The sequence below is a fragment of the Mesitornis unicolor genome, unplaced genomic scaffold (genome assembly GCF_000695765.1).
Source record: "Mesitornis unicolor isolate BGI_N332 unplaced genomic scaffold, ASM69576v1 scaffold11214, whole genome shotgun sequence".
Lineage (NCBI taxonomy): Eukaryota > Metazoa > Chordata > Aves > Mesitornithiformes > Mesitornithidae > Mesitornis > Mesitornis unicolor.
Window position 1 is genome coordinate 42,598 of NW_010182086.1, and position 8,818 is coordinate 51,415.

The window sequence follows — 8,818 nt, forward strand, 5'->3', positions numbered from 1 at the left end:
CCCTAAAAAAGTAGCAGGAATTAACCCTAAGCAGCACAGATGTTTATTTAGCAGTGAAGAAATAGTCAATGGGACCCCTAGGTGTTTAATCACAGCAGATGTCAACATGGAGACCACCTGTAGGTTTTGTTACTGGTTACATGTCCCTGGTGTTATTTGTTATTTGTATGCTTTGAAACTGAATGAATGGCAGAAAAGAAATCAAAATAAGCAGGAGGGGAAGAAACCTACAAAATCACCCAAGCAAATACAAGTCCCAAAGGCAGAGCTGCTAAGGCTTTCAGCCCAGTAGGAATTACTTGTTTCCATTTGGGTTAGTTTACCAAAATTTAAAACTCAGCTCAAACAAGATCTTATATGTTGTTTCATACTGTGCCACAATGTCTTCTCTGTCAAAAAGACATTGAAATATGTTTAAAAGTGAGATTTCTACTCTTCCTAGTCATGTTTTGTCTTAATTCTATGTTGAAATGAGTGAAAACTTCAGCCTTGTTCTCTGTAGCTTAAGTGTAAGTGCATTAGCTAAGTTCTTCTACGTTCAGCATTTGTACTTACACATCGTAAACTGGGTAATGCTCCTTTGAGACTATGAACATGATGGTAACATTAACATTAATGCATGCGGTAGGATTTAAGATGCCGGTAAATATGATTTTTGATGTGGAGTTTGAAGGACTCAGGCTTTGTATCCAGGAAGAGTTGTGTTCTTCACGGCCAGACTTAACTGTAAAAGCACAAACCTCATTAGGCTTGGATCATTACTTGTAATTTTCTCTCCACAGATCAACTGCAGGACATAGCACTTCCTTTTCATTTTTAAGCTAAACTTTATACATGCAAATTTGGTTTCCAGAATAAGGTTTATTGTAATAAGGTGGGAAGAAATGAGAGAAGCTCAGCTCTGGTAGTTACTCCTAGGCGCTGTCCTCCCCGCATGCCCATGGGCATGGTGGTGGTAGCATTAGGGGGCTGTGTGTCAGGGCATGGTCACAGGTGGAGGCACTCAGCAGCTGCTCCTCATTGCCCCTGCGTTAAAGGAAGGTGGGGCAGAGAGAAATAGTCTGCTGGCTGGGCATAGGGGAGATAAAGCTTTTGTTTGACCTTGCTATGATTAGCATGAGCATCTTCGGGAGTTTAAAGATGGTGAGTCTGATTGATTTAACTATTGTTACTTCTTATTTGGGTCAGCATTGGAGGTGGTTGTTATGATAATGCCCAATTAAATGCATGCTTTGGAACTTTCCAGGAGAACTTACCTGAGGGTATTGCCGAAGAAGGCCTATTTTTGTGATGTGATGAAGCCTCATTTAGCATGATGAAGTTGTGAAATAGTTGTGGGTCAGGATTATACACCCCTAGAAATCCTTTCCCTGAAGTGGTATAAAAAACATTGGTCATTTCTGGTTTTCAATATGTTGGACTTTGCTTTTCTTTCTAGTTTATAGAGTATCAGCTCACTGAAGACCTTGAGTAACACTTACAAAATCTAAACCCAAATGGTATACTTGTTAGTACATTTCTCTTATTCTAGGGCAGAGCTTTAAAATGTTTGGGGCTTAGTCAAAGTGCTTAGGGCTTGTTTGGTGCTGTGAGACCTGTTTCTTAAGTAGCAAATGCTTTAATTTGTCTGAAGTCAATGAAATTGTGCAAAGGTACCATGGGCAAATGACTCTATCCTACTGTTATTACTAAATTTTCACACAGTTGTGCAAATAGTGATTTTTGACCTATGGCTTCCTTCTGGAATCATGAGGGGAAAAAATGCTTAGCTATCTCTAATTTTACTTGGTAAAAACACATTGAAATCTGAGGCCCAGGAGAGAATCTGCACAGATAAAAGACCTGAGAAGGGAGTCCTTTGGCAGGCAGAGATATTCCTCATCACTCTTTATCATAATTTAGGGAATAGGAAGAAATCTCTGAATATCTGTGCTTTCCTGTAATATTGTAAATATACAGTTTTCAGATGAATATTCTGGGATTGTGTGGGATGAATTTTGCACAGAGTGATGAATTTGTATTGCCGTATGCTACCAGGATATAAATATCAAGATTTCGTATTGTTTGTGCCATAAATACCATGGAAAGTCTTGTTGTGTATAAAAACTATTTAATAACCAGATAATACTGTAGCTCTTGTAATCCTTTCCCTTACCACTCATTTTCACGATGTAAGTTGTATGGGTATATTTGCTTTGTTCTGAAACACAGATGTCTTTTAAAGAGAAGTATGGTCTCAGTAGAACTGTTCTTAATTCTTCTAAGGAAACAGCAGCCTAATAGAAAAAGAGTTCAGCAATGTTTATGTGAATTTTTCACATGGTTGCAATATAAGACCAGGTACAAAAATAGTCTACGCATATAATAGATTAGTGTCTGGGGTGGGGAGTTATTTGTTGCTTTCTATATTTTCTAAGAAAAAAAGGAATGAGGGTGTTCTTTGGTTAAAAGATTATAGAGTCTAGAAAGCATCGCAAAAATAGGTGGATTGTGAAAATAACTGCAGCTTTTACCTTGCTCCCATTTCTGTAAGTGATAAAGAGCTGAGTATTCTTCTCTGTACAAGTGACTTGTAGAGTATCTCTTTGTTGTCTTCTGCACTGAGAATTACATATGCTCTCCAGGCTGGCAGATTGACAAATGCAGAGACCGAGAACCTTGTCATAGCCTTGATAATCTCTGCGGGCAGTACAAACCTGCAGGAGGAAAGGAAGAAAAAATAAGAGAAGAAAATAGCAGTACAAGTAATGCCCAGGTGCTCCTTGAGTGAGGAGGGAAATCTGGGCTTCCTATTTCAGGGTGAAGAAGCAGCAAAACCTCTTGACAACACTTGATTGTCATGCTGTCTCTGCTCTCTGAAGGAAGAGCTTGGGAGGTTGCTTTCAGAACAGTTTCTGCATGATCTTTGGGTTTAACTAATTGGAAAATTGGATTACCTTCTCTGAGCAATAATGAAGCCATCCTTTCTTGGTTAAACATTGTCCTTCCTGATTTCGGGAGGCTGAATCTCGACAAATATCATATGCTTGCCTGATACAGTGCCTTCCATCACTTAAGGACCTCAAATAACCTGGAGGGCAAGTGCAATGAGCATCACGGGGCTGGAAGAAAAAGGTGTCTTTTTAGGAGCCTGCAGTCTCATGCTATAGTCTACTGTTCTGTACCATGCTGCTTTGAATTGCACCTTTTCTGACCAAGGAAAGTCATGATGATGTCCATGGAAATGAGGTGTAGGACAGAAGGAGAAAGACACTGAATAAGGCAGTGCAGGTGAGGTAAAGAGAATGAAGTACAAAGTGTGAAGTAATACTGATGTGTGTTAAGACTGAACAGCTTTTGTGGATCTGCTCCCGTACCTGAAACACCTGACCTTTCCCAAGACAGATGCATGTCTCTTGCCCTTCTGCAGGCTGCACTGCCTCTGAGCCACATGGAAGACATGCTCTTTGGCCAGGCATGGGATTAAAGAAATCCACTGGGCACATCAAGCAGCTGTGTGATATCGGTGCTGCTCCTTCTGAACGAAAAGTTCCTGGGGGACATGGAACTGGTGTGATGCTCCCTTCAGGACAGAAAAAGCCTTTGAACAACAACAAAAATTCTTGTAAATTTTTCTTATATAATGTAGCTGTATTATGTAGACTGATGACTTAGTGTCTTTCCAGTTTAAATATTGTAGCTTATTTATGTATAGCGCCTAACTTGGTTAAATGAATCCTGCTACAGCAAAAATATTCCCCCATTTCAATGTTGTTTTACTATGCAATACAGGAAGGAAGTCTTCTGATATGCAAATCTTATTACAACAAAATTGAGTGCTCTATATTTGTTGTTTAGGCTTACTTACCTTTTACAATATAAATTTCAGCAAGCCAAATTGATTATCTAAGAGCTCCTGTAGCATTCAGCAGAACTAGTCTGACTGCAATTTATTGAGCAGTATGTGACTGAGAAGCATTTTAAAGAAACTAACAATGTCTGTTAAATTATCTACAAATACCTGCTGGACAAATAGGCAGATTCTGTTCTCTTCTTTTGCAGTAAATGCCACTTCGACAGTCCTCTTCGTTTTGAAGTTGTAGTTCCCCGCTGTCACAAGGCAAGCTAGAAAAAAGAGAGAAAATAAAGAGGAAGAAGGCCATTTATCAATCGTACAGAGTAGCTTGAATTGCCAAATGTGGGAATATAACAGATGCACATAAGGAGAGCTTTCCTTGCAGCCACTGAATATTTAATGGGCAGTGAAAGTTAAAACATGTTGATGTATTGGTGTAAAATAATCATGGAAGCTATCTGAGCCTATTGCCCTCCCCTACAGGTCATGTAACAGAAGCTATACTCTGTCCAACCTAAATAATTTACATATGAAGTATGACTTGCAGTACAGATAGATGTTTATTTATGGCTATAGACAATTTGCTGCTATACTTTGTAATCTGAAGTTTTCAGGCTCCCTGCAGCAGCTGTGATATTTCAAAGTCTATGAATCTTCATTTACTGTAAGGGATCATCAGTTAGTATGGGATATGCTGGGTTCTGTTTCTGGGATAGGCTGTGTATTTATGATGAGCATGAAACAAACCTGTTAATCAACTTGTGTCTTTTTGCCATCTACTATAGAAAATATAATTGCTCATGGCTGTTTTGTCCCCTCTGTTTTTGAAGATCGGGGGCAGATCCTAGAATGCAGTGCAGGGACCGGCTTTAGAATGCTCTCAGCTTTTCCCATTCTTTGTGGGGATTTAAAAGGTGGCAAAACCAGCAAATGGTTCTGAGCTCACTCTCCAGGGGAGCGAGGCCTTTCTCCCATCAGGCGGGTGCCTTTCCCCACAGCAGAGGGCAGCCTGGCTTCTCCTGAGGGCCTTGTGCTGGACATCCGCAAGCACAAAGGAAAGGAGCCGGGGTGGTTCCTTCTGTCTTGCACAAAATGCACTGCGGTTGTCTTGATGTGGACAAGGAAGTGAAACTTCTTGATGTCACACAAGAAACAATTTTTTTCCATGTAGAGAGGCGTGGGTAAAGGAAGTTAATGTTGAATCTTACATGGATGGGCGTTGGAAGGAGGTGTCATATATTTACCAGAGACTTATGTTTTCCTGGGAAGTATATAATCAAATGTTCCAGAGCATTTTTGGATGGTGTTTCCTGTTGCTATCCTCTGTTTCTACCTTCTGTGGCACTAGTAATCACACATACATTTCTTAACGATCTTTCACACAACTGCTAGTTCAAGGAGCTGTAGTTAAGTTGAGCTTTCTAGGGACACAATAAACGAGTGGTTTCCAGATGTATTTTGAGTGGCAGTCATTGATCTACAGGCTAGTCAGCCTGGAAAAAAATGGGAAGCAAGAGAGGGGAATTCAGAGAGGAGAGATATTTATCTATCTTTTTGCGAAAGTTAGGATTGCATTTATTTGGCAACATGCAGGTTGCCAGAAAATGTTGTGTCCCTTTGGCAAATCTCTGATTCTACAGTGAAGGGGGTCAGTTAATAAACAAATTTATTATATGCAGTAATGGTTGGAGTTCCCAGCCAAAGGTTATGCTTTAGAGGAATGTGCAATACAGTATCCACCAAAACAATTTTGTTCTTAAAGTAGACTTTACTTAGATCTGAATTGAATGTGCCTTTAATAACAATCCAAAACATTCCCACTCTGTGGCTGCCTAATGCTACAAGTGTCTAAACTCACCTCCTTGTTTGAGTTTGCATTCCCCAACCATAAAGATCTCTGTCTCTGAACGTGCCTGGAATTGCCCCCATTGGAGAAATCCTGTGCATAGGTCCTGCCTAAAACAGATTGGAATGCAGGAACTAGCTGTGATCCTGCCTATTCTCTTGTCCCCTGCAGGGTTTTGCTTTGGTGTGTAGTCTCAGAGCACACCTAGTAAGTTCTGGTAGTTGCCAAATTGAGGGCAGCCATTTCTTCTTCCTCTCTTGTAGGTGTGGGGGGTTTTATCGCAGATAAAGCCAGAGCCATCTGTTAGCTGACACCCATGGATTTTTCTTTCCCAGAGAGGTTTCAATCCGTATCTCTTGCCTCATGAGTTAGTGCCTTGTTGCCAGTCAGTATCTGTGAGCGGGAGGAGGAGAACAAAAGGGAGAGCGTAGGGTAATGAATGGTGGTTTGGTTCAGCTGGAGCTGTGCTGCTGCTCATGTCATAGCCTAGAGAAAATAGTGTGTACTTCTATGGTTGTGCTCAGGTCTCTCCCTCCAGCAGTGCATCTGTATTTCAGCCAGCTGCTACAGGGCTCTAGATTCTACTTTAAGTCTAGAAGTTCTGGTGCTAGAATACTCCAAGTCTGATAGAGTCCAGCCTTTGGGAATGCAACCTGCATAGCATTGTGGAAATGACCACAGCAATTGCCTAAGGCATTAGATTTCATAGGCAAAGAATTTGAGAGGAAGTTAGTAGCTTTCCTTCGTATAGGAAGTATTTTATAGTCACGCACCTGATTGCTATTTGCTTCACAAAGCAGTACTCAGTGGCAACGGGTCTAGAATAAGAAATAGCTCGTGATGGTATTTTCCCTGTTTAGTCTTAGGTTGGCAATTGCTTGCTGTTATGAGCAGATACACAATTTCCTTTTTCCACAGAACTCGTGTACAATGTTGTTGTGTGTGCCACACTGCCATTTTCCTGGCAGTGATCAGACTTTAATATCCCCATAAAATGTTTTGTGACTGTAATCAAGATTCAGAATTAGTGCCAGAGTCATTCTCAAAGGCCTGGCTGATACGGTGACCCTTTAGTCATTACCTATCTTAACCTTTCAGTCCAGTGAAATGACAGAAAAAAGAGGAGGAGGCCAAGTACAACAAACTTAAGTTTTTCTGTTTAATTTTTAAAGATGGAAAAATGAGCAGGCTATTGGGTAAACAGTCTCTAAAAGCACAATGTTATTGAACACAAGAATCGGAGATTTTGCACCTCAAATAGCTCCTGAAGAGAGCAAAGCCGTCTCTTGCTGTTCTTCTGCGGTATGGAAATTGTAAAAACATCCCTGCTGCACGTAGTTTTTTAGCTCATGTAACTGTTTTGGTTAGGAGTGCTATTTTTCTCCCTTCCTCACTGAAATTAATGACTGATGTTTTCAGGCTATGCTACATCATGTTACAAAGTGCAGATTACTGTTAGCTACTTTTCTTCCTCAGCATTAGGGTTTGAGAATTATTTGTTACTTTGATTACATGGTATCTGAATAAGTAGATACCAATGTTTAAGAGCAGTAGTTAGTAAGACAACGATTAAGTTAATCTTATTTCTCTGTAAAACTGAATAAAGGTTTCTAAAGAAAGGGAAGGCTGTGTTCACACAGCCACAGGTGGTGTATGTTCTTCTGCAAATGTTTGACCAACCTACTCCGTAGTTGTACCATGTTATTATTTTTTCCACAAACTTAATTCTCCACATGATGTTTACAGTAGCCTTTGACTCTGCTAAAGAAGGCCAATTACTTTTAGATAATGCTTGGTTTACAATCATATGAGTTTTCTGAAGAGAAGCCTATGCAAATACTGAAATAATTTTGAAGAGTTCCAGTGAAAGGCTGGGCTGTGACAGTTGGCAAGCAGGCAAGGTAATGTTGATGTTTTTTGGTGACATGATCCACAAGTGACTCTCAGAGGACTGATTACTCTAAAAACTGCAACTAACCTTGAATCATTTCACCTCTCTCCAGGGTGACAAACTTGGAGTGTTCATTGTGTTCCCTTTCACTTTCAGAGTCGGCTGAATTTGGAGTGGAGGGCAAAGTTAACTTTATGCCCTCGATCTGATAAAAACCCAGACGATTTACAGCTAGTTCCTACAGACCTACTTCCTGTTTGGAGGACTTGCAACATACGTGTATTTTTTTCCTGTGCTTGGGTTTTCGTTGTTCCATGGGGCCTTCTTATTGTGTGTGTGTTTTGGGTTTTTGTTTGGTGTCTTTTTTGCTCTGCAATTTACATAATAGCTACAAAAGAGGAAGGAGTCTTTCTCCACATAGAATACAAGCATGTAACAGTACAACCTGGAGCTTTGTAGGATTACGTGTCATCCTCAGAAAAACAAACACCACAGATTAAATTGGACTGGTGAAAGTTCTCCAACCTGTGGAAGATGCTCATTTTATTTTCCGTCCTCTTTCCATGCCTTCTCTGATTTATTTCTTTATTCTCCACTGTTTACTGCTTTTCTAGTTTGTTGTTCTTGGGGAATCAAATGACCATGAAAGCTGGTTATTCTGAGATATTTCTGAAAAGCCAGCTGAATCATAATTTAAATTTAAACAAATGAGGATACAAGCCAAAGAGTGCTCGTTTTTTTCCAAGTCCCACGGACAATGCAGAGACTGAAAGTTGATAGAATTTTTTGCTTTGTCTTTGTAGCTGCTATTGCAAAAATACAATATTTCATAGCTGGATGGATTAAAACCTTGGAGTATGTAAACTGGCATCTCTGCAGCTGAGCTCTGATTCTGGAAGAGGAGGTAATGTGGGGAATATAGCGGTGCCTGGCTCAGGTATTTTGTTGGAAATAGCCTGCTGTGAGCATAGAAAATAAAAATCCAGTATTAAAATTACTTCTGTTAAGTAAATGCCATCAAGATGGACTTTCATAGTGTACTTGCTTTCCCTTAGCAAACACTCTAGTTAGCTGTGAACTCAAAGAACTGCTGGGTTCTGTAGAAGCTTATCTCTTTTTATATCAGAAATGGGATTGCCTTTGTGAGTGAGTAATAATTCCAGTGAAATGGAAAGGTCATGTTAACTAGGAGTCAAAACATGCACTCCTGGAAGCATTAGAAAATGAAATCAGAAACTGTCCAACT